Source organism: Triturus cristatus, chromosome 5_1, assembly GCF_964204655.1.
Source record: "Triturus cristatus chromosome 5_1, aTriCri1.1, whole genome shotgun sequence".
NCBI lineage: Eukaryota > Metazoa > Chordata > Amphibia > Caudata > Salamandridae > Triturus > Triturus cristatus.
Genome location: NC_140587.1, coordinates 653,342,418 through 653,367,600, shown reverse-complemented (window position 1 = coordinate 653,367,600; position 25,183 = coordinate 653,342,418). Strand labels below are relative to the sequence as shown.

Here is a 25,183-nt window from a genome sequence, read left to right as displayed (position 1 = left end):
GTGGAATCCAGCCTGCCCCATGTGTGCTGTGAACACTTTGTTAATTTTTCATGGCATGTGGTCCTCACAAGGCAGTGTTATGATATACTGGTTTTCCTTCTTGCTAAAAGTAAACCTGACATGAACGCTGTGAGAACCTCAGCCAAAAGACATTCCGCCCTTTGTGTGCTGTTAACAGACAAGACAACACTGTCCTTTCCTTTTGCACTCTCTTCAGCAGGTGTTTGATTCTAGTGTGTTACTTCTGCTCTCATGTGCCTTTCTTTTGTATCACTTCCGTTCATCACATAACATTGAACCGCCTCAGAAAAATATTTATTTAAACTATTGTGCTCTAAGATGCAGTGTTTGCAGCTCAATTAGAAAACAAATGTATACCAAAAAATATCATTGGCATGGTTATCAGACTGTGGGGCAGATGTATCAAGCATTTTTGCATTCGCCAACAGGCAGATTTGCAGAATCTGCCCGTTTGCGAACGCAAAAATTGCTTTTCCAATGCAGCAAACATAATTTTGAGATTCGGTAACCTGTTACCGAATCACAAAATGGGTTTGCGCTTTGGTATTAGGAAGGGGCATGTTTAGGGTGTCCCTTCCCAATACCGAATGGCATCAGTATGTATGAATGTTTTGTGACCGCATTTGCGGTCACAAGTGGGAAGGGGTTCCCAAGGGACCCCTTCCCCTTTGTGAATGTTTCTGAATCAATTTTCAAGAGCAGGCAGTGGTCCTACGGACTACTGCCTGCTCTTTAAAAAGTAAAAGAAAACTTTTCATTTTTCATTTTGTAAAGCATCTCGTTTTGCTTTATGGAAAACGGGCTTCTGTACAAAAAAAAAATTGCTTTATTTAAAAGCAATCACAGACATGGTGGTCTGCTAATCTCAGCAGGCCACCATCCCCGTGATTTTTGCGATTCCTAGGGGGTCGCAAATTGCGACCTACCTCATTGATATTCATGAGGTAGGTCATTTGCGACCCCCTAGGAATTGCAAAAGGTGTACTGTACACCTTAATACATGGCATTTTGCGATTCCCTAGGGAATCGCAAATAACTATCTGGATACATCTGGCCCTAAATGTTATAAAAAGCTCTGTCATGTTATAAAACAGATTAGCCTAAACCACCCACTTTCTGCTGAAGCTAAATGATGATATATAGAAGATCACTGGGATTGGTGGCGGACCATGTACCTTAGCATACATAGGTGAATGTTTTACATCGCAGCTGATGCAGCACCCTTGACCTTTCCCTCAGTGTGTGTTTTTTCAGAACCCCTGCCCTCAGTTATATGACAAGACGTGTGCTCACAAACAGCAGCTGCTTTCTCTTGTTATGTCTAGGTGCTAGTATCTGACCAGAGAGAATAACAAGTGGCATTGTTGTTTGACCTGGTTTAGTGTCTTCAGACTAAATTCCAGGAAAAGAGATAAACACGAAAGCATGTGCAGGTTCTGTGTGAAAATACAACGTGGCACAATAAAAAGCATGCTATATAGTAACATGTGCAAAATAAAAGCGGCCTACAACATGCACAATTAGGCCAACATAGGAAAAACGACCATGCAAGAAATACACAACAGCAACATGGAAGACCTGGTAAGATTCAAATACGTGCATGCCTGTGGGGGTCCGAAGAGAGCAGCGCATACTGAAAAAACATGCAAAGCATTTAACTTGGTCTACAGCATGAAGAACATCCTAGGGTAGAAGTGAGGCTGTGCGCGAATTAGTTTCAACAAATAACTTTCTTTATAAATAACAGGTACATAGTTATACCTTGTGGGGACCCATATTGCTTAAAACTATGCACAAGTAGACGAATAAAGGCCACGTTCATTTTACACACACGGGCATTGGCGCTGCATGCTTCACTCAACCATCGCAACCCTCACCCAACAGTGACATCAACACTTGCAGTACACTATGGAATGTCACAACTCTAGTCTAAAAGATGTTAAGACGCCACCCTTCTATGAATCTGCAGAAGTAACTAGAGGGACCATATTGCTTTTTATCATTGTGACAATGCATGTGAGCATGTAGGCTCTCACACATAACCGCGTACCTTTCCAATTATCCGTTTACACATGGGTCGTATATACAAGTTCTTACACAAACAATTATATCAACACAGACACTAATATTAATGACACCAATCATGTTATGTATGTGTGGTGAGTGGGAGAGTGAGACAGAGGGGTTGGGGGGAAGAGTCAGACATCATTCTATGCATTTCTATAGATGTGCCAACAGGGCCGGTTCAAATGCGGTGCAACCGGTGCACTTGCACTGGGCGCTATCATCAGGTGGGGGCGTCTTTGAAGTACATTATTGTTTTAAAAGCACCTGCTGCTGTGTTCTTCCCTCCAGCAGTTGACAGGAAACACTAAAAGTGTCAGGATAACTCCAGTGATTAATGTTTTTCCTAGAGAGAGATCAGAGGTTTTTCTAGTGTAAGTTTTGACTCATGGTAAGGTAGCTCAGAGGGTTAATGTGCCTGATGCAAAGAAAGTGTACCAATTAGATCGCAAAGTGCATATAATGTAAATAGGCCAGTGGGTTGCTGCTTTTGTCTGAGAGATCCTTTGTTACTTGTAGTTTATAAGTTCTAATCTTTTAAACTTTTGTTTATTGGTATTTCTAGTACATATTCATAGAGATACAGGATTTGTGCAAAGCAGTCTTTACATCAGGTTACATCATCACAATAATATTAATTATGACATGGCACCAATTGGGCATTCAATGCTCGATTCTCAATGCCACTCAGTATCAGTGTCCGACTAATACCTACCGTATAGGATAATCGGGCTGGGGTCAGTCGTTCCCTGTAGTCTCTGGTATATTATTGACTTAATGGAAGTCTACCTCATGCTTACATTCATGGAACAACAGGAGTGCATAGAAATTAGCAATAAACTAAAATGAAACAATAACAATCGGTAAAGTGTGCCAAACTTATTTCACCATGTGGGTGTCACAGTTCTACAATGTTTATTGGGGGAGGGGGCATACAGGGCCTATGGCAAGTGAAATGTAGCTTCTTCTATCTATCAATAGCAACCATGTGAGTGTTTGGTCGATGGTGCACAAATTACTATGCATTTCCTCTTGTCTAGGATATGTTGGTTATTTTTCCCATTCCCTATATAGATTCAGGTGCCATTGCATTTCCCTCCCCTTCAATTTCACTGTTTACTAGTATTAGGCTTTCCCAGGCTCGCACTATTTCCCTCCACTGATCTGCTATAGGGCACTTACACACCCCTCTTGCCTCCTTCATGGAGAGTGCCCTCCCCTCTGCTTCAGTCCAGCTCGTGACATCTCGTTTCCAGGCCTCAACTTGTGGTCTCATTTTGGCCTTCCAGGTCATCGCCACCCATCTCTTAGCCAAAGCTATGGCCAGTTCTATAAATGTATTCCCTACTTTCCGTTTCAAGGTGGGGGCATTAGGCACTCCTCTATGGAGCTATCCAGTGTTCTCTCAAGTGTCGCCCCTGTCAATTTCACTACTTTAGTCCAAAACGGGTTCAGTGCCGGGCAATTCCAAACCATATGGATAAAATCTACCGTGGGCACTTGTTCATCTCCCCTATATGTATTATTCGTAACCTGTGTGGGGTCAGGTAGGTAATGTGTATGTAATTGAACTGAATGTATTTCAGCTTTGTGTTGCGGGATATTGACTTAGGTGAAGCCAAGACACTCTCCCAGACCAGGTCTGTGAGTTGCCTGTTTAGGGCTTATTCCTAGCGGTCCCTGATTTTAGGTAATGGTATCGGAGATGCCTCTACTAGGACCATGTAGAACCCCTTCACCTGATATTTAGCAGCTCCCAGGGAGAGCAGTGCGTGTAGTAAGGGGAGCGTGTCCGGTTCTTCCTTGCCTCCACCCCATAGGTCTCCTAAATTGCGGGTCAGAGCCTCGTACTGTAAGAACTGGCCCAATGGTTATCCGTATTGTTCCACCAATTCCTCAAAGGGGATCAGTGTCTTTTCTTGGTAGCAGTCTTTCACTGTCTTTAGGCCCACCTCTGTCCATTCCGTTAACTGCTTAGGGTTAAATACCTGGCATAGGGTTCCGCGCGGAAGAACGACCACTGGGAGCAGTGGCGTGTAATTAGAAGTCTCTGTTAGCCTGGCCATACCTCTTTTCCAGCACTATAGTGTGGGATTTGCAGTATCAATATATAGGGGGTCACCACCTTATGATCCAGAATTTTGGCCAGTAGGAGTGTGGGATGCCCGCCAAACCCGCCCAGGAACATTCCCTCTATATTAGCTCCCTCCAGCCCCTGCCCTAACCACTGCATCTGCGAGGTTAGGTAATAGAATTTGAACTTGGGTACCCCCAGTCCTCCGCTCCGCATCTGTCGCTTCAGTGTCGCCAGGCCCACCTTTCTATGGCTATCACCCCATATTAAGTCTTGTACTAACGAGTCCAGAGGGTAAACCGGCCTCTGGGCAGTACCAGCGGGAGGTTCACGAATAATACAGTAGTCTAAGTCACAAGACCATTTTGGTCAATGATATATGTGCGATTACAGGCAGTTTTAGAGAGCTCCAAAATGTTACACAGGATCTGAGCGACCAAAGCACTCTATCCAAATTACCATCGCGCATATCAGCCAGGGACTGATAGATATGATTACCTAGGTACTTGACCATGGTTTGGGCCCATTTAAGGTCCTCTGGCTTTGTCAGGGGTCTCGTCAAAGGTCCCGACCCCGGGAAGAGGTAGGTTTTGGTCTTTTTAACTTGCAGTCCTGTAAGAGTGGCAAATCAGTCCAGAAGACGCAGAACCGTATCAGATCCAGCCACCGCCTCGTGGAGATAAACCAAGAGGTCGTCAGCGTATAGGGGAATAATGTGCTGTCATCTATCAAGGGTCAGCCCCATCCCTGTCCCCCCTTGGCAAAACAGAGCAGTCAGCGGCTCCATTGCCAGGGCAAACAATACAGGTGACAGTGGACACCCCTGTCGTGTGCCACACAAAATCTCATATTGAGTAGAAACTGTCCCGCCTGTTTTGACTCTCGCAGTTGGAGGAGCATACAATATTTTGATCCATTTAATCCAGCTCTCTCCCAAACCCATTCTCTCCATGCATTCAAAGAAGTAGCCCCAGCTACCCGTATCAGAGGCCTTTTCCAGGTCTATTGACAGGATCGCAACATGCCCGTATGTTTTTGCCTCGCAGTGATACAGTATTGATTAGAGACTCCTCAGGTTGTATGAGGTATTTCGGTAAGGGATGAACCCATTCTGATCAGTGTGGATTAACATGGGCATATGTGGGAGCAATTTCAGTGCCAGGACCTTGTTCAAAATCATGAAATTCATATTAAGAATGGATAGTGGTCTGTAGTCTTCTACACTGGTCTGTGGGGTTGTTGTCTTGGGAAGTGGGATCACTATAGCGCTTTACGTAGAGTCTGCGGTCGTGCTAGTTTTAGTGACTCAGCATACAGGGTCACCCGGTGGGGTGCCAATGTGGAGGCAAAGACTGAGTAAAATCCGGCAGGGAGACCATCCAGCCCGGTGTTTTCCCTGTGGCCATTGAGGCTATGGCTTGCGTATCTTTAGCAATGTCACCGGTCCTCCGAGTAGTTCTCGGTACTGTCTGACTAAGGTCTAATCGTGTCCTGGGGGCTGGGGGTGGGGCAGTGTAAAACCTTTCATAATATTTCCAGAACAGAGTGTTAACCGTTTATGGCTCGTGCATAGTCACGCCTGCGGTGTTACGGGCATGTGTAATTTGGGAACCTCGTATTGCCGGTTTGATCAGCCTTGCTAGCAGTCGACCTGATTTCCCTCTTCATCATGCACTCTCACAAGGTAGCTTTTATAGTAAAATCTTCACAAGCGTTCCGGCACTTCTTTGTGAAGGTATTTGGCATCTAAAAGGTCCGCTGATGCTGTCGCATCTGCACCCTGGATGTTGTCAAGCGCGCGTAGTCGCTCCTCAAGATAGGGTTCTCAACAGCTGCTGGAGGAGGCAGCGTCTACCAGTGCTAACTAGCGGAATGTGTTCCTGTGCTCAGGAGGATAGAGAAACAAGATATAGAAACAAACATTGGCAAAGCCAATATGTTTTGCCTTTGCAAGATCTATTGGCTTTGTCAATGTTTTTAAGACATTTTGCACAGCAGTGCAGGCTGCTGTGTACTATGGATTAAAGTTACAAAAAAGTGCTATGACGCAGTCCGCTCTGACCACGTTATAGCCCTTTTAAAAAAAAACTTAAGCCATGTTACACAGCAGCCCACTCTTAAAAAACATTGACAAAGCCAATAGATCTCGATACCCATCGGCATTGTCAATGCTTGTTTCTAGTTGGGATGGGGGAGGCAGTTGCTCTGCACAGTTTTCTTCCTCTACACTCTCTTCCTCCATTCATCTCAATCAAGTATAAATGTTGCAGAAACGTGTATTAATTTAAGCCAAACAAGGAAGCATAACGTTTCGACTTACGTCATCCATTCACTTGGTACTTTCATGACTGCGTTTCTGAGGGCAATTTAAGATACATTGGTTGGTGGCTTTCTGGAGTACTTTTGCTGTGAAGGAGAGTCAGTAGTTCTTGAGTTTGTTGGGATCAGCAGAGGGTTTCATGAGGAGAGGTTTGACTCTTGTTTGTTCCCAGTCATTAGGGTAGGTTGCTGAGGTGATGGATGAGTTGAGGATGTCTGTGAGTCTGCTGCTGATGGTGCAGTTGCTGAGATTGAACATGTGGTGAGGGCATGGGTTCATGGGGGATCCTGAGTTGATGGATTTCATAATGTTGGTGATGTTTTGAGTGGTTAGTTGGTTCCACTTGGAGATTCTGTGGTTGATGGGGGTGTCTGTGAGATTGAGGATGCTGATGGTGTCAGCTTCATTGGGTTGTGGCGCATAATTTCTGTAGATGATTGAGATTTTGTTATGGAAGTAGCCAGTGAAGGAGTCGCAAAGTTCCTGGGCTGGGGAGGTGATGTTTTTAGTTGTTGAAGTGTTGGCAAACTCCTTGACGATATTGAAGAGTTTTTTGCTGTGGTTAGAGCTGTCTTGAATGCGTGTGGCTAAGGCGTGTTTTCTTGTGTCTTTTAGGAGTTTGTGGTATCATTTGAGAATGTTCTTGAATGTGGTTAGATCATTGGGGAGTTTGGAGGGGCTCCATTTCATCTTGAGTTGCTTGCAGTTGCGTTTTTGTGCTACCGAGTTCTGGTATGTACCAGCTGGCTAATTTGGAAAGTGTGTTGGGTTTGGCGGTTTTTTAGGGGGCAGCGATGTTGGCACAGTTAGATGTCCAGATAGTGAAGTTTTTGATGTATTTTTTTATGTTCAGAGTGGTGTCTGAAGTCTGGTGTGTGGTGTTTGAGTGTTGGGAGTTGAGGTCATTAGTCTATTGGCTTTTGGCTATCTTGATCCAGCTCCGAAGTGAGGTGTGAGCTGGTCTGGCTGTACTGCTGAGTGTAGTGCGGTAGGTGAAATGGACGATGGAGTGGCCGGTCTAGGTGAGCTAAGTGGTGTGACTGTATTTAATTCTGTTGTTCGAGGTAAATATGGGGTCTAATGGGTCATCTAGGTGGAAATTCAGGTCCCCAAGGAAGATATAGTGTTTGGTATTGATGGCTTGGGGGGGCGATGAGTTTGGGGATGGCATAGCAGAAGCCAGGTCAGGGTCCTGGGGGTTCTAATGTGTTTCTGTTAAGTGGACCGAAACATCCGTCATAAATCGACCGCTTTACTTAATTGAGAAAGGTCCACAGCGGACCTGGCATGTTGGTATTTACATAAAGACATCACTTTATTAAAAGAAAAAACTGTGAATATTCCTTGTCAGCCTGATCTGCTATTAAGAGATTAAGAGGAGGAATACAGAAAAAGTCTTCCTTTCTCTCTAATGAATGAATCAATCAATCAGGATTTGTAGAGCACATCTGCATCACCCCTGAGGGTCTCGAGGCGCTGAAAGAACATGCAGCCTGTTCTCCTTAGTTGAATATACAGGTCTTAATGTCCTTCCTGAACTGCTGAAGCGATGGTGAAGTTCTGAGGTGCGGGGGAGGTTGTTCCAGGTCTCAGCCTCCAGGAGGGAGAAGGAGCGGCCTTCACTGTTCATCCGATGGATGTGTCGGGTGGCTGCTAGGGAGAGGGATTCAGAGCGTAGTTTCCTGGTAGGTTGGTGGAAATTAATTTGATTTTTGAGTTACACCGGTCCTTCATTGTGTAGTGCCTTATAAGCGTGGAAGAGCAGCTTGAACTGGCATCTCTTGATGACTGGTAGCCAGTGGAGTTTACAGAGGTGAGGGGTGATGTGAGTCTTTCTGGGGAGGTCGAGGGCGAGTCTGACCGCTGTGTTCTGGATAGTCTTGAGTTTCTTCATGAATTGAGTGATCATTCCTATGTAGAGGGAGTTGCCGTAGTCTAATTTCCTGGTGATGGTTGGGAGCCATATGAAGGGCTTCCCGAGCATTAGGAGGGTGAGGAAGCAAGCGAGGGAGACAGCCAGCCCTCCATGAAGAAGCAGGTCAGTGCTGTCAAGGATGATGCCAAAATTGAGGGCATGTTTGGTGGTTTTGGGGTTAGGGCCCAGCTCAAGTGGCCTCCATTCATTGTTCCAGAGGGTATCCTTGCCTTTCCCGTAGATGAGTACTTCTGTCTTGTCGGTGTTGAGTTTGAAACAGTTGTTGTTCATCCAGGCGGCCACGTCTTTCATGCAACTTTGGAACTTGTCCTTTGTGGTCGTTAGTCAGGGAGAGTATGAGTTGGGTGTCATCGGCGTAGTAGATGATGTTGAGTCTGTGGCTTTTGACAATGTTGGCCAGGGCTGTCATGTATACATTGAAGAGGGTTGAGCTGAGGGATGAGTCTTGAGATACACTGCAGGTAATGTTCTTAGGGAGTGAGGAGTAGGGAGGGAGGAGGAACTTCGGCATTTTTCCTGTGAGATAGGATGCAATCCACTTGAAGGATGTTCCTTGGATTCCAATCTGGTGGAGTCTGTTTATCAGTGGGTGGTGGGATAAAGTGTTGAAGGCTGCTGAGAGGTCGGAGGATGAGGGCTGCTGTTTCTCAGTGGTCTAGCAGCATTCTGATGTCATCCGTGGCTGCGACTAAGGCTGTCTCGGTGTTGTGGTTAGCTCTGAAGCCAGATTGGGAGGGGTCCAGCAGGTTGTGGTTCTCCAGGTGTCTAGTGAGCTGGATATTGATGGCTTTCTGGAAGACCTTGGCTGGGAAAGGGAGCAGGGAGATTTGTCAGTAGATCTTAGGTTCTCCTGGGTCCGCGGAAGGCTGGTCCGCAGCGGCTTCACATCAGCATGTTTCGTTTTCCAGGGTAAGTGGGCCGTGGTGATCAAGGAATTGAGGACCTTGGTAAGTTCTTTGTTGATGGGTTGATTGCTGAGGTTGAAAGTATGGTATGTGCAGGGGTCCTCTGGGGCTCTGGAGTGGATGGGTCTCATGATAGATGCTATTTCGTTCACAGTGAGGGTGTTCCACAAGGTGAGCTGGTGTGAGTGTGCGTCGGTTGGCATGATGCGGTTGATGCTGTCCTCAGCTGGTGGTTGGGGTGCGAAGTCTTGGTAGATGGTGGTGATTTTGTTGTGACAAAATCTGCAAGGGTGTGATGTTGTTTTCGGTTGGTGAGGGATTGGTGAACTCCTTGACCCTGCTGAATAGTTCCTTGCTGTAGTTGGAGCTGTCTTTAATGTGGGTGGCTAGAACTGCCTCCTTGGTGTTCTTCAGGAGATGGTGGTATCGGTTTAGGGCATCTTTGAATTGTTTTTGGTCTTTGAGGGTCTCGTTGGCACGCCATCTTTTTTCCTTATGTCTGCAGTAACGTTACTGGGTTTTCAATTCTGCCATGAACCATTTGCGGTGTTGTGTTCGTTTCTTGGGTTTGGTGGGTTTCTTCAGTGGTGACTTTGTCAGCGGTTGCCGTAATCTAGTTCAGGAAGTTGTCCGCCACTTGTTCTATGTCTTTGTGGTGGTGGGTAGGTGGAAGTTGAGAGCATTGGTCCATCTTTACTCTGATACCTTTGCCCAGCTGTACAGTGTTTCACTGGTGGTGGAGTTGGGGGTGTTGGGGGTGCCAAGATGATGAAGTGAACGCAGTGGTGGTTGGTCCAGGTGAGTTCCTCAGTGTGAGTGTATTTTACTCTGTTGCTGGCTGAGAAGATAGGGTTGAGCATGTGATAGCAAAAACTTGGGGGACCCCCTCTATATGCTAATTTTCAGGCTAGGGAAGAAAGGGGAAAAGTTAACAAGAAGTGAAAAAGTGTTCCCTTGTAGCCTATTTATAACTCCCAAATTGACATTGTTCTCAACACTTTAAATTCTCAATTTACTCACAATAGTGACAAAAGAATATCATTTGTATAATTTTATTTTTACAATTTCTTTAAATGAATTTCATTTCATTTTCCTTAATATAAGTATCATATTTTTTTCTTTTTTTCCCATTTTTTTTAGAATGGATATCAAACTAACAATAACAATTCATATACAGACAATGAGTACAAATAATTACAAATTCATAATTCCTTTTAAACTTGAACGAACGTCCCTATATAAAGTTTAAAAAGCTACACAAACATTCTCCATTTACTCCAACACATTCATACTGACTCACTAAATCACACAAAGGACAACTGAGTATAGGATTAGATTGTATTCTGATGAGTAACACTTCTTCGACCAAAAAGGATTTTCTATTAAGAGAGCAAACGGCTCAATATACAGGAGGTATATGGTCGACGGGCGTTTCGGTGGTATGAAGATACAAATTAGACCACCTTCATCAGGACCTAAACAGTAGCCATTTTCATCCGTACCATAGAAATCAAGGGACCTAAAAAAGTACATACAAAAAATCATCAGTATTGTGAGATAATGATTATATCAACACATAATCCAATACTTAAAAGGGCCAAACGTGAATATACAATAGATTGTGTCAGTCAAGTTGCCTCCCAATATCTGAATGAGTCTCACAGTTCGCAACACTAATATAGGTTAAGACATCCGCTATTCCTAATCACACGATATGTGACCTAATATATAGGGGACCCACCTCTTATAATTCGGAGTTTAATACCTCTACTCTTCATTGTTGCCAAGTCTACAAATAAGTCAAAGGAAGAGCTGGGAAAATCAAAAGAAGACTCTTGACAAAAAGGAGGTCAAAAGAGGAATATTTAGAAAAAAGAAAAGAGGGAAAAAGTTAAACAAAACCACAAAACAACAGCCAGTGATCTCTTAGATTTGCTCTCCCTACTTCCAAAGATATAAGGACATTACTCACTCGGTCATTAATTAGGTAGGATATCCAAAATGTATCCGTCTGCGTTTCCTTTGAAATATGTTATACGTATAGTGATGGTGTACTTCACTATATTAGTTCACAAGAGTCTCTGTCTGTTCAAATAATAAAATTAGCAATTTTTAGAAAGTGCCGTGTTATGCTCAAAACGCACATGCATGACACATAAATCTTGGAATCACAATTATTCTTACCAGAGAAGAGCTTTATTTCAGAGTTGTATTGCTTTATTTTGTTTTTCTCCCTGTGGTCCACATTACCAAACAGGCATAGTCCACGTTAATCCCATACGAATTAGGGAGAGATATACATAACTTTATGAAAGCTCTAGCGTTCTGCTTAGATATCCTCTATAATCTCTGTAAGAAAGAGCAATGATAGAAAAATGTGTAAGACCCATCTCTATATCCAGTGTGCACATGTAAGTTACCCCATCTGGGAACCAATGTGTGTTCTACTCAGCATCTATATTTAGCAACAGGCAATCGACGCGATGTCCTCGGTAATCACTGTCTACCTGAGTCTCACCCTGTTTGTGACCATATCAAAACGAAGGGAGATTCTTTCTCTAAGGAAATCCACCAGTAAGGATACTAGTGTCTACCAGGGTTGAGCATGTGTCCTGCAGTGTGGGTGGGGCCAGTGACTAGCTTTTTGAGTCTAAGGTTGGTCATACTTTCTAGGAGGTCAGCCGTGCTGGTGTCTTCGGTGTTCTCAAGGTGAAAGTTTAGGTGTCCTAGAAAGATGTACAGGTTTGAGTCGATGGCGAAAGAGGCGGGTGCAGGCGCAGGAATGGGGGAGGCTAGGTAACTTACCTGAAACTACAGCGAAAGAGGGGTGGCCCAGCCTAGCCTCTTCCTGGTTCAGATGGGCACGTACGGGTTCACCCTTGGCCCCGGCTTTGCCAGGGCACATCCCGAGATGCGGGAGTCAGCGGTCCGCTATAAGGCCGGTGATCGCAGGAAAAACCAGTCAGCAAGTTTTCTCCCAATGGCAGAGGCTGTTGGGAGTTGTGATCTCTGAGGAAAGTGTGTGAAGTTCACAATGCAGGAGTCGGCGTTCAAATATAAGGCCGGTGGGGGTGGGAAAAACCTGTCAGAAAGTCTCCTCCCAGTGGCAGGGATCTATATATGTCCAACAGTCCTGTTGATGCACAAAACAGGCACCGACACTCAGGGCCAGCTTTAGGGAAGTGCAACTGGTGCAGCCGTACTGGGTGCTGACCTGGGGAGGGAGCGCTGACCTGGGAAGGGGGTGCTGACCTCAGGGTGGTGCTTTGTTTAGCAATAACTTACGATTTAAAAAACCTTCAGTAGAGTGTGTCTAGTTTCAGGCAGCATTAGAGAGAGAGATCTGAGTTTTGTCTAGGGGCAGTTTTGAAAGAAGGCCTACCGTACAGATCACAGATCTGTATTTAATGTGGATAGCTGAGTGGATTACTGCTTTTGTCACAGAGATCCTTTTGTTACTGCAGTTCATAAGATACAACCCTAATATAGAACAGTGACTGTTACAAACTGGCATCAAAGAACTGCATGCAAACTGCATAAAATAGTTTAGAACATACTGTTTTTCCCCCCAGTCTTTCATTATCTATTCCTAATTTTGCTGAAAACTGTTTGTTTGGGTAAATATACCTTCTTATTAGTAAAGTCAGCCTTTATTTACCAAATGTATGTGAGAGAGGGGCTATGGAGAGATGAGGGGTACTTTTGCCAGGTGGTCTTGAGGGAAATACGACAAGGTTGTTGATTTGGGGAGGTGACAAAAATGATTGTTGTACCGCTCTAAAGCCGGCCCTGCCTACATTCGAGGAGTGATATGCATAAATTCCTCCTTTATTTAATTACCAAAGAGGTGCGACAGGAACAACACATTTGGGCTCACTCTCAAGCCGTGTTTAAGACTCAAGAGTGAGACGAAATGTTAGATCAGTGTTCTAAGAAATCTTCTGGCACATGGTTAACATTAAAAAGCGTACAGCCCATGTTATGAAGTATTGCATTAATAAAAGTAGTACAGATGATAGCTGCGGAGTGGCTGGAGCAGTGCTAGGCAAGGAGCGGTAGTGATGATGAATAAGGAGGGACTGAAAGAGCGGCAAGAGGATCTATCAGAGATTATGGTCTACATTGCAGGGACCAGAGACTGAAAACCAAGAGAATGGTTATGAGGTCACACGAGTTGTGGCAGGAAGGCACACTGAGGATGGGGTGCTGTGTTCATTTGCATCATGCATCTTTTGATAGGCAACAACTTGCTACATGGTATTGGATGGTGCAGGCTGCAAGTCAGATCATCTCATGCAGTCATTCTTAATGAAAGCATTATGGGGTACTTTCTGTATAAACATATCCTGCTAGATGGTGATGTTAGTTAGACTATGAGTATATCATTGTTTCTTAAACTAGTTCTCAGGCTAATATCAAACTGCTCATGCAATAGTGAAATTCAATTGCACCTAAATGAAACTTTGCAAGACTGGCCATCTCACCAGTCATTTATATAATTGCCGGTATACATAATTTAGACTCAACCATGCCTCATTGCTTTGCAACTAGAGAATGAAAATAGATGGCTGCGGGGCAAGACTGGCCTCAGACAACTCCTTTTTTCAGACAAAAACTGCAATATACCACCTAACCTTGCAACCTAGGCATTAATTGAAGGCCATCTGAATTAAACATTTTCATGACATGAGGGAGAGGACCTTTCCATTGGCATAGAGTCCAGCAATCTCAAGGCAGTCACAAACAGTATTCTTGCTATCTGATCCTCCAATACCCCTCAACTTCTACCCGATACGACTGAGACATCAGAAATGTCAGCAAGCTAGCCGTCATGACATTATAGAATGTCCCTTGAATTGTCCCCACCTTCTTTTTCACAACACCCAATGTTCTTTACCTATATGCACTCTACTGACTGCCATCCTCTCCAGCAGTTTCAAATCCATGAATGGTCAGCAATGCTCATTGTAGGCAGAGGCTTATGGAAACACCTCCTGCAGCATCTAGCTGCCTTAAGGCCAAACTCTTCCATCATAGGGGATTCTGTCAATGTAAGCTTGCAATTTAATTGATCCGCAAGGCTTCTTGGTAAGTCTTTATGTCACTATTTCACTGGAAGTATGTAACTGTGATTCTTGGAACACAGATTTCCCTGCCATGTAATGGAAGCCAGCTAGTTTTCAAAACTTCCCTCATTAACACTGCATCCTAGACCCGGCACCTACACGGCTAATTTTTCACAGAAAGTAACAATGGCAGATATCTCTGGTATCATTTAAAGCACTTATATAAAGGTACTAATGTTAATTTCTTAAAGAGACAATGTTGATGTGTCCCTGATGGTATTGCTGATCTCACCACAGGTTGAGATAGTTACACTGTTATGTGTGCCTGCTATAGAGGTAGATAATGGAAAGGATCCCAAGACCACTACCTGCCTTTAGTCAAAGTTTGGCACTGTTAGAACCGGGATCCCTAGTTGGCTGAGGTAGGTACCTTTGGCCAAGTAGGGACCCTCGCCTCTACGTCAGGGAAAGGAAGGATACCTTCTCAGATAACCCCTGCTCATCCCCTTGGTACCTTGGCACGAGCAGCCAGGCTTATCTTCAAGGCAAATGTGTAAAGTATTTGCAACCACGCTCCCAGTGACCCAATGGGGACACCACAAAAGAACTCCACACGAGTTTCATATAAAAACAAGTATGAGTTTCTATAAAAAAGATATACGATGAGACCACACGATAAAAATCCAACATATGCATATTTGTAATATACCTCCTTGCCAGTTATTAGGCCAGCCAGCTCTTCTAAGCTCTGGCGATATTAATGAGCAGTTCTAGGTGATCCTATGCAGTCCTAATGCAATGCTCTGCAGTTCGTAATGCAAGAATAAGGCACTTTACAATGTAAAAATAATGCAGTTAGTTATGCAAACTAATGCAATGCGTCATACAACAATCAGGCAGTTCGTTATGCAGAAATAATGCAATGCGTAATGCAACAATCAGGTAGTTCATTCTGCACACTAATGCAATGCGTAGTACAACAATCGGGCAGTTCATCATGCAGAAAGAATGCAATGCGTAATGCAACAATCAGGTAGTTCACTCGAACTTCTGGTGCCCACGATCACAGGGCAATTTTTCCGAGGGTCTCAGGCTGCAAAAAGCATATGCACACAGCATCGCTGATACACTTGAACTTCTGGTGTGCACGGTCACAGGGCAATCCTCACGAAGGTCTCAGGCTGCACAAAGCACACGCACACAGCGTTGCTGAGACTCACTTGGACTCCAGGTGCACATGATCACAGGAAAATCCTCACGAAGGGCTCAGGCTGCAAAAAGCACATGCGCACAGCGTCGCTGAGACTCGCTTAGACTCCAGGTGCCCACGATCACAGAGCATGGCTTACGAAGGTCTCAGGCTGCACAAAGCACACGCACACAGCGTTGCTGAGACACTTCTAGAAACTTTTGTGTTCCTGAGTTTCCACAACAGAAAGCCAGCTCACCTCTGGCCCTTGGGGTTAAGTTACTTCAGGACACAGCACAGTCCTTTCAAGCAGGGGGACAGAGAGCACAGCAAAGTCCCTTTAGCCTCTCCTTGGTTAAAGCAGCAAACTGCAGGTCAGCCCCAGAACACACAGCAAGGGTCAGTCCTTTCCTTCAGTCCATTCAGCTGTTTCTTCCTTGGCAGAGATTCCTCTTGACCACAAATTAATTTCAGTCCTTTACAGTCTTGAACAAGTCCACTCCTGTTCAGTCTTGCTCAGTTCCATTCCAAAGTCCTGGGGTTTCAGCTCTCTAAATGTCTTTGAAGTCTTTGTGTTCAGGTGGGCACTGACCCCTATCTAAACCAGTTCTGGGTGTCTCCCTGCCAGTGACACCTTATTCCTTTGATAGTGGGGGTCTGGATCCTTAATCACTCAGCAGGGGATGGAGCCCTTGTCTTATGGTGGCAGCCCAGGCCTCTTCACCTCCAGGGGCTACTCCTCCCACCTACACTCAAGATGCAGGTCAGCCTGTTGCTGTCTCACCTCCTCCCCTGGGTCAAGATATTCCCCAGATCCTATCACTTTCAGATCCAGACAGTCAATCCATAAACAGGCAGAGACACACAGAAATGTCAGAGCACAAAAACCCAGCCACTTATAAAAGAGTGGTTTCTAAACACATAATGCAAAAAACACCTTCACAAAAAGATGTGTTATTGAATTGTGAGTTCAGACATACTAAACTTCACCTCTCCATCTTAAGCCTTTGGGAAGATAGGCTGGAAACATACACAGCCTTCCCCATTCTGTCCTATGAGCAATATGGCCTTTCAACAGCGAAAAACGAAATTGAAAGCATTTCAGCGTCAGGACATGGTACACACCTCAGTACCTATCCTACCTTTCACATACACTGCACCCTGCCCAAGGGGTACCTTGGACCTACCATAGGGGTGTCTGATGTGCATGGGAAGGGAAAGGGTAAGGCCTGGCAAGTGGTTGTCAGGACAACATGGCAGTTTAACAAACTGCGTGCAGGCACTGCAGTAGCAGGCCTGAGTTCTCTCTTTAAAGCTACTTGTGTGGGTGGCACTATTAGTGCTGCAGGTCCACTAGTAGCATTTGTATTACCAGCCCTGGCACACTGGTATGTTTGACTTACTAGTAAAGTCCCTAGTAATCATGGACAACCAATTACCATTACACTTTACACAGGGAACACTTGCACTTTGACACTGATCAGCAGTGGCAAAGTGCCCAAAGCATCTATGTTGGCAACACCATGTCAGAAAAAAGGTCTAGGAGGAAAGCAAAAAGGTTAAGGAACTTTAGCTAAAAAGGGCCAAGTCCAACAGGCACCATTGTGGTTCTGCGTATAGCCCCAGCTGCCCCTATGAGCCCACCTATTTACATTTTTCTGAACTCATCCATTACCATTACCTACCAGTTCCTTTCACCGTACTTCTTTTTGTACAAGTCAGCTATCGTTTGTCTTGAAGTGTCATTCAGATGTCAATTAGATTGTGACCGTGTCCTAGTTTGGATTATTAATTGATTTACAATTATCTATAGTAGATGCCAAATAAAATATATACTTTTTAAACAGACAACATTATGCTGCTGTGGATGCACTGATGAAAGATTGTGGTCTGACTTCTCAAAAGGAGCCTTAAAAAAAAAGATTTCCTACTTTCAGACTGTGCTTCTCTTTAGCTTCAGTCCTCAGTACTACCAGCCCGTTCAAGCACTGTCTGCTCATACCAAAAGAAAGACTCAACAAGTAAACATACTAGAAAGCCTTTTCCTGTCCCCACCATGGTAATATCCCCTCAGCTGGGCTGGAATCAAACTTCTCTTGCTCAGGCTGTATCTCTACTGATCGCAGTGACATATTTTTGCTTGCAGACTGCACAATTTGCTCACTAGTAGATAACACACAACTAAAACTATGACTCTGCTGTCTTCTTTTTTGCCATTGTGTTTTTTGGTGATGTACATTGCTGATCTTCCCACTGACGCTTTCCTATCCACCATCACTCAGTTGTGATTCAAGGAGTATTAGCTCAACTCACAGAGTTTTGCGTTTAATCTAGCATGTGACTGTCGATTAAAGCTGGGCGTAATCTGGATTTCCAACTGTACGCTGTGCTAATCAGGATGGTGTTTTCCTGCTATTTTAGAGACTCCTACCAAAACCTGCCTGGTATTTCAGAGCTGCATTATCCATACTCAGTCAACCTCCCTGCTGGCCTTCTGTTTCCTGCAGTATTTATTTTGACTCTCAGAACTGCAGAACATTTGACTTCTCCTTCATTTGTTCCAGACACTGACAGTAAAGAGAAAATAATATTGCCCCTTGCTTTCCTTGCCCTTGACTATAGAGGCCTGCGCACCCTTCTTACAAAATTGGTGTACATGCTGAGTTATTTTCCACCAATCAAACATCTCATTCTCATGTCAAATCCACACATCAAATGTGCAGACGACATAAACAATAACATTAAATGTATTCAGGCTTTCACTACCTTCACTTCAAATTCCAAGTCCTACCTCGTGGTATGCTTTACATGTCTTGTCTGTCACCACTGTGAAATCTGCTAACCCAACTCAGACCACAATCTTGGTATTCTCTGAAACCTGGTTAAACTAACATTATCAGTTCATCTAAGACTTGTTAGTCTGTCAAATATATAATATAAATGCCAAGAGAGGAGACAATTTAATTTGAGATATGGCCAGGGCCAGTTTTAGCGCCGGTGGCGCCCTGGACGACAGTCAGTTTGGGCGTCCCTCTATCCCCCTTGACTTCTTCTTTAGATTCCCTCACTACCACCTGGCAAAAGTTCCCCTCATGTCTCCATAGCCCCTCTCACATACATTTCATTTGTTTTAAAGCCCTGGTAAAGTCTGGCTTTACTAATAAGAATATATATCTACCCAAACGCACCCTTTTCAGCAAGATTAGGATTAGATAATGGAAGATGGGAGGGGGCTGGGGGAAACATAACGTCCTAACCTATTTTATGCAATTTGCATGCAGCTCTTTGATGACAGTTTGTAACAGTCAGTTTTCTATATTAGGGATGTATCTATTGAATTGCAAGTAACAAAAGGATCTCTTTAACAAAAGCAGTAAACCACTAAGCTATGCACATAAATTACAGATCTGTGATGTGATCTGCACAGTACACATTCTTTGCAGCAGGCTGATTAACCCTCTGGACTACTTTATGCCACTAGACAAAACTCTGATTTCACTCTCTAACAGGAACATTAATCGCACAAGTTATCTTGACATTTTTATTTCTGCATGAAAACTGGATGCACAAGCAACTCTGCAGAAATCGTATGTTATTGCTTAGCACAACAACCTCCTGGGGTCAGTGCCCACTCCCCAGCTCAGCGCCCAGTGCGGCAACACCAGTCACACCGCCCTAAAGCCCTGGGTATGGCAGTTATGCACAGAGTGGCAGATTTACAAGCCTCTGTTGCGTCACTTTTAACATGGGAAAAGTGACGCAAAAGTGGCGCAAGTGGCTTGTAAATAAGCCCAAGAGTGTTGTTCATCTGCGGATGTTCCTCTTCCACTGCCTTACTCTTTTTCCTAAAAATATTTATTGAGCTATCTTCGATCAATAGAGTTAATCTTTGACCAAATACAATTTATCAGGCTCTGAAGCTCAATGCAGAATATTTATTAGTTCACAGAATATGTCATGGAGCCGTAGGATGTCTACCAATAAAATTTGCCGGTAGGATTTTAATTTAGACAGGGGCAGCCCAAAAATACATATATTTAATTACTCTGTGATAGACAAGTCAGCCTTAGGGTGATCTTTCCCCAAACATTTTGCCTTCCTCCTGCGTTTTTGGCTGATATAGTTTGTTGCTGGCCTTAGGACTCTGCACACTTTTTCAGAGCTAACCAGTGCTAAAGTGCATGTGCTCACTCCTTTAATACATGTTAACATTGGCTTACCCCCACATTACATATTTAATTGACTTATACATTCCTAGTGAAGTGGTACGACATGTACATGTAGCCAGGGCCTGTAAATTAAATGATTCAAATGGGCCTTTAGCACTTATTATGCCAATCACTTAATTAACCCTTAAACATTTCTCAGGCCTGCCATTGCTGCGTGTATGCACAGTTTTTATCTTCCATTTTGATCTGGTAAAATAATCATTTTGCCAGGCCCAAACCTTCTTTTTTACTGCATATATGCCACCCCTAGGGTAGGAGCTGGATGGCCCAGAGTGGAGGGTGCAGTGCATTTAAAAATTAGGAAATGTAAATTTAGGTTTTATATGTCTTGGCAGTAAAAAATCTTAAATCCACCTTTCACTACTGCAAGGCCTGCCTCTCCAATAAGATAACATTGGAGTTACCTTATTACATTCAATATGCTGTACTTCCAAATGGGAGCAGGTACCCAGTTCATGTGTGGTCTCTTTGGAATTGTAATGAGAAATCCTAACTTATGGTGAAGTTGGATTTTAAATTACAATTATGAAAATTCCACTTTTAGAAGGCTGTTATTTTTGCGCCTTAGCCCTTTAGTGCTCCTAGCCTGTCTCTGGGTCGCAAGACTGAGTGTAACAGATAGTTGAGCTTTGTGTGTTCCCCCTGGAGAGTCACACACAATAGACAGCTTAGGTGTGCCTGGATAGGCCATCATTGGCAGGATGGGATGTAGGAGCTGGGCACAGCCCCAATTACACCTGAATAGGATGTGTCCTGCCTCCACACAAAGGGCTGCATATCCCCTGTGGATAGACTGCAGCCAATACAGGGAAGGCGGGATGCCTGGTGACTTTAAAGAGAAACCTCTACGCTTCAAAAGCACAAATGGATATAATTACTGGACCTGAGACACCAGCTCTTCAGTATATGTATGGACCTGTGTATTCTCTGCCAGGATGAATGACTGAAGTGTTGCTGAATGGCTGCCACTCAGCTGGATTGCTACTCTGCTGCACAACTGCCTTGCTGTGCTGCCCTGCTGCCCTCTTGCCTAGGTGAGAAGGAGTGGACCTGCATCTCTTTGAACACAAATCCTCAGATTGCCTCCAAGGGCTAGTTGCCTGGCCTCCTAATCTAAAGCTTTAGGGACTCAATAGGCTTACAACAACCTTGCACCTGTACCTGGACTCTTTCTATCCTGCCAAGTGGTGCCACCAGAGTCCTGGACACTTAGAAGTGGACCTAAGGTGCTCTGCCAGCATCTTTAGATGCAGTGGAACTGAAACAACTCCTCTGCTGTGTGGTGCAACCCTGAGCAGAACAGATACATCACCGGTGCTGCTCGACACATCCTCGGTGCAGGCCCTCACATCTCTCATTGGTGACAGCCTCGATGCTGGACTCTGCAGCACAGCCTCGCAGCTCCTCCGATCCAACGCATCACTCCATTTGTATTACACATCCTCTACACCGCACTTTGCATCACAAGCCCTTGACCACTGGATCCTTGACGATGCTGCAAACCCTCGCATCACAGCCTCACCGCATCTAGGGACTGAGACATCCCTTCAGCTGCACGATGCATCTTCAACGCGGATCATCGCAATGCTTCGCAAACCAGGGTTTTAGATACACTGTTCAGTGGACCTACCTGGGTCCCTTTAGCCAGCCCATGCTCCATTGTGGTCGGCCTGACATTGTGACTTTGTCCCGATCCGGCTCGACCAGATATCCACAGTCGGTGCTTTCTACCTTTTGACACTATTTTTACTAAAATATTTAACATTCAATATCTCTAGTTCTACTGATTGGCATTTTGTCCCTTTGGTCTTGTTGGGATCCTTTTATGGTGTGTGTTCACTGTGTTACTGTTTGAAGTGTTGCACAAATACTTTACACATTGCCTCTGAGTTAAGCCTGTCTGCTCTGCGCCAAACTACCCGAGGGTTGAGCAAAAGTTAATTTAGGGTTTGCTTGTGACGTCACCATGAGAAGAATTGTGGTTGCTGCTTGAGAAGGATTTCACCCCTCTCAACCAGTAACCCATTTTTTTACACTCTAGCGGAAAACAGAAGTCTACAACCTCCTCCGGCATTCCATGTAGCCGTCTCATCTTTACTGACACTAATCTTGTCAAATGCTTCTAAACTATTGTCTTAGAAGGTCCGATCACTTCCCCATGCTATTCTACATTTTTACTGTCAGACTCTATTCGAGGGTCCAAATTGCAAGATCAGGCTACTGGGACTCATTCTTGGACACTGGGGTAAATTGTTTCTGATGTCCCATTGTCTGTTCTGCTACGGCTCTGCAAACTGGGCTAAATACAACCCCTTCAGCACTTAACTCCCAGTAGGATCAATGCAAGCAGTCACAGGCTTCTCAGGGAATTAGTCTGGTGGTGTGCAAACTCAGAATTTTGCAACCACTCAGCATTGCAACAAATGATTTTCCAACCCAGTGATTTACTTCAGAAAAGATACTTTGTTTAATTTACACACTGAAATTACAATACTACACAGAAAATGATAGCGAATACAATGAAAACATGCTGGTGCTTGGGTTACTGCAACTTGGATTCTGCTCACTCCATCCCTTTTGCCAAGGTGCCCCCTCTCGTGTTTTAGGGGTTGTAGTGTTGTGATATGTAAAGGACACGGCCACTCGGATCCGGGACAAGGGAACCTGGGAAGGAGGAGCAGAAGTAGGGAAACGGAAAGGGAGGAGGCAGACAGGGATTGTATACAGAGAAAGGAGGTTATGCCTCCGATTAAAGGAGATACCAATATCATTATGTGTCCTTGTTGTTTATGTTGAACAGGGACACGACATCTGGCGACGAAGGTGGACCCTGCCTGATGCTCATGCCACTGCTCCTCGGCGGAGTGCAGTTGGGTATTCCCCGTGTAATTGGACTCTCCACTTACCTTCGTGATGCGGCCTCGGGTGCCTACCCCGGGCGCACCCTCCTGCTGCTAGCATGACTCTTTCCGTGCTGTGACGTCAGGAGCCTACCCCGGTCACCTACTGTTGCCTGGCTACGGTGGGCGTGTTTGCACCATACCGTGCTATCAGGAGCCCACCCTGAGCTCGTAATCCCTGGATTGCTGCACCGTGCTATCAGGAGGCCACCCTGAGCACGTTATTACCGGATTGCTGCACCACGCTATCAGGAGCCCACCCTGAGCGCGTGTTGGGTAGCCTGCTTGCACCTGTCTACTTCTTCTGGTCCACGGTGCTGCTTCTACTGCTTACTGTTGGTAACTCATCGGCTGCACATCCTGCTGTGTCCCTGGCCACCAGCTAGCCTCGCCCAGAGGCCATCTTGAAGTCAGGCAGGCCTGTCCAATCAGCTGCCAGGCACTGTAAGCAGCCATTTTGGAGTCAGGCAGTTGTGGTGTCTCTCACTCCAGGGACTGCATGTCAAGTATACGTTCAGGTGAGACCACCTGATATGCTGCTCTGCTGAGTACCCTGCTCACTGCTTCCTTCATGCACCCTGGATTCTGCCATGAACAGTACAATCTTCATGCTGGGGCAATTCTCCTTGCTTTTCTGAGGACATCTTTACCTCACACCCATCGGTGCCTGGTTGGCCTATCGGCTGAAGTGGTGATTCACGGGACAGGGGAGCTGCGTCCTAGTCTCCCACCTCTTCGTCCTAAGTGGTAGGACATCCCCTTGCTATGTTCGGAGTTCCTTTTCTGCGTTCACTGGAACCATTGCCTCTTGTACCTGGAGGAGGTATGGGCCTTCACTGGCAGGAGTGGCTGGAAGACTTTGAAGACTTTATGAAAGGCTCACAAGTATCAGATCCTGGTCAACAACTCATTGCCTTGCGCAATCTTATTGGGAAGGAAGTTGGCAAGATAATCAAGGACCTTCCAGCTGCTGTGGCTTCTTCTTACCCAGATGTGCGTGAAGCGCTCAACAGAAAATTTCTCCACAAACGTAACATTGGCTACGAGCATTACACTTTCAACCTTGCTTCCCAAGAAAAGGATGAATCGATGGGAGAATTCATCTCGCGCCTTAAACGGCTGGCGCGCTACTGTGCGTTTGACTCCTTTACGCCTGCATATAATTGAAGGGTGTCAATCTGAATCCCTATGCAGACGCCTTCTAAAGAAGAGTTACTCCTTGGATGAAATTGAGGAAATGAGGAGAGTCAACGATCAGGCAGAGGAACACGCAAAACAAATGGAAGCTATAAAAGGTGACAAACGGAAACAAGCTTTTCGAATTCAGTCTCGTCACACGGAGCGCTGCTCTTCTACAGGTCGAAGAACGTCCAAGTCCAAGGCAAATCCTCAACAACCAAGTCGTCGTCGCAGTCCGGACTGGGCTGACAAGGGTCGGGAGCGACAGCTCAAATGTTATAGCTGCGGTCAAGATTTTCCTCACACTGAGCCGTATCCTGCACTAGGCCAGAAGTGTCGGCGATGTGGATGAGAAAACCACTTTTAAAAAGTATGTATGGCAACGTGCAGGGACACTCACAGGCCATCTAAACACCACAGCTTTCGCCATCACGCCAAAGCGGTACGAGATTACAGAGATACGTCTTCCAGCTTGTCACGTTCGAGTCTCTATTCTCATGTCTCTTGCAGATCACGACGTTCAGAATCTCAAGAATCAAGGTCCCTCACACCGGTATTGCAAAATAGTGAGGAATACGTCTGCATGGTCGCAGACCCGGACAGGCTCAGGAAATACCCCAGACTGCACCTCCAAAGGGGTGAACACTCAGCCAAGTTTGTACTAGACAGCAGAGCATCTCTCAACTATATCTCAGTTACAGAGTATAAACAAATGGATCCACAACCGTTTCTGCATAAAGCTGCAGTGCGAGTGTACACATGGATGTCAAAGGAACCACTCTGTATGTGAGGGAGGTCTGAAATTGTTCTACGCATAAAAGACAGGTCTGTTTCAACTTGCATTCACGTCATCGAGGGGCCCAAAGCTGACTGCCTTCTTAGTTTGCCCACAGCGGAACAACTTCATCTGGTGGAGATACTGCATTGAGTGGATGACGAACCTGACATAGTTCACAAATTTCCAAAATTGTTCACAGGGCTCGGAAAATGACTAATTTTCAAGTTCGTTTGCATATTAATGAACGGGTGACACTGATAGCTCAACACCACAGGAAAATACCATTTCATCTTCAACAGTCGGTGGAAGAAGAGGTGCAGGATCTTCTGAAGGCAGACATCATTGAAAGAAATTATGGACCCATCCCTGGGTCTCACCAGTAGTCGTAGTGCCAAAGAAAGGATCAGAAAGAAAAGTCTGACTATGTGTTGACATGAGAGCACCCAACACTGCCATCGAAAGAGAAAGACACCCTGGACCCCATATCAATGACATGATCAGGACTCTGAACGGTGCACAAAT

At 45.0% G+C, this 25,183-nt stretch overlaps 1 protein-coding gene across 1 annotated transcript in view; it reads left to right on the top strand.

Annotated features, from left to right (window-relative positions):
- The window catches only part of RP1 (RP1 axonemal microtubule associated), an 859,010-nt gene that overhangs the window by 761,014 nt on the left and 72,813 nt on the right, over window positions 1–25,183 (top strand). The gene's annotated exons all lie outside the window — the stretch shown is intronic.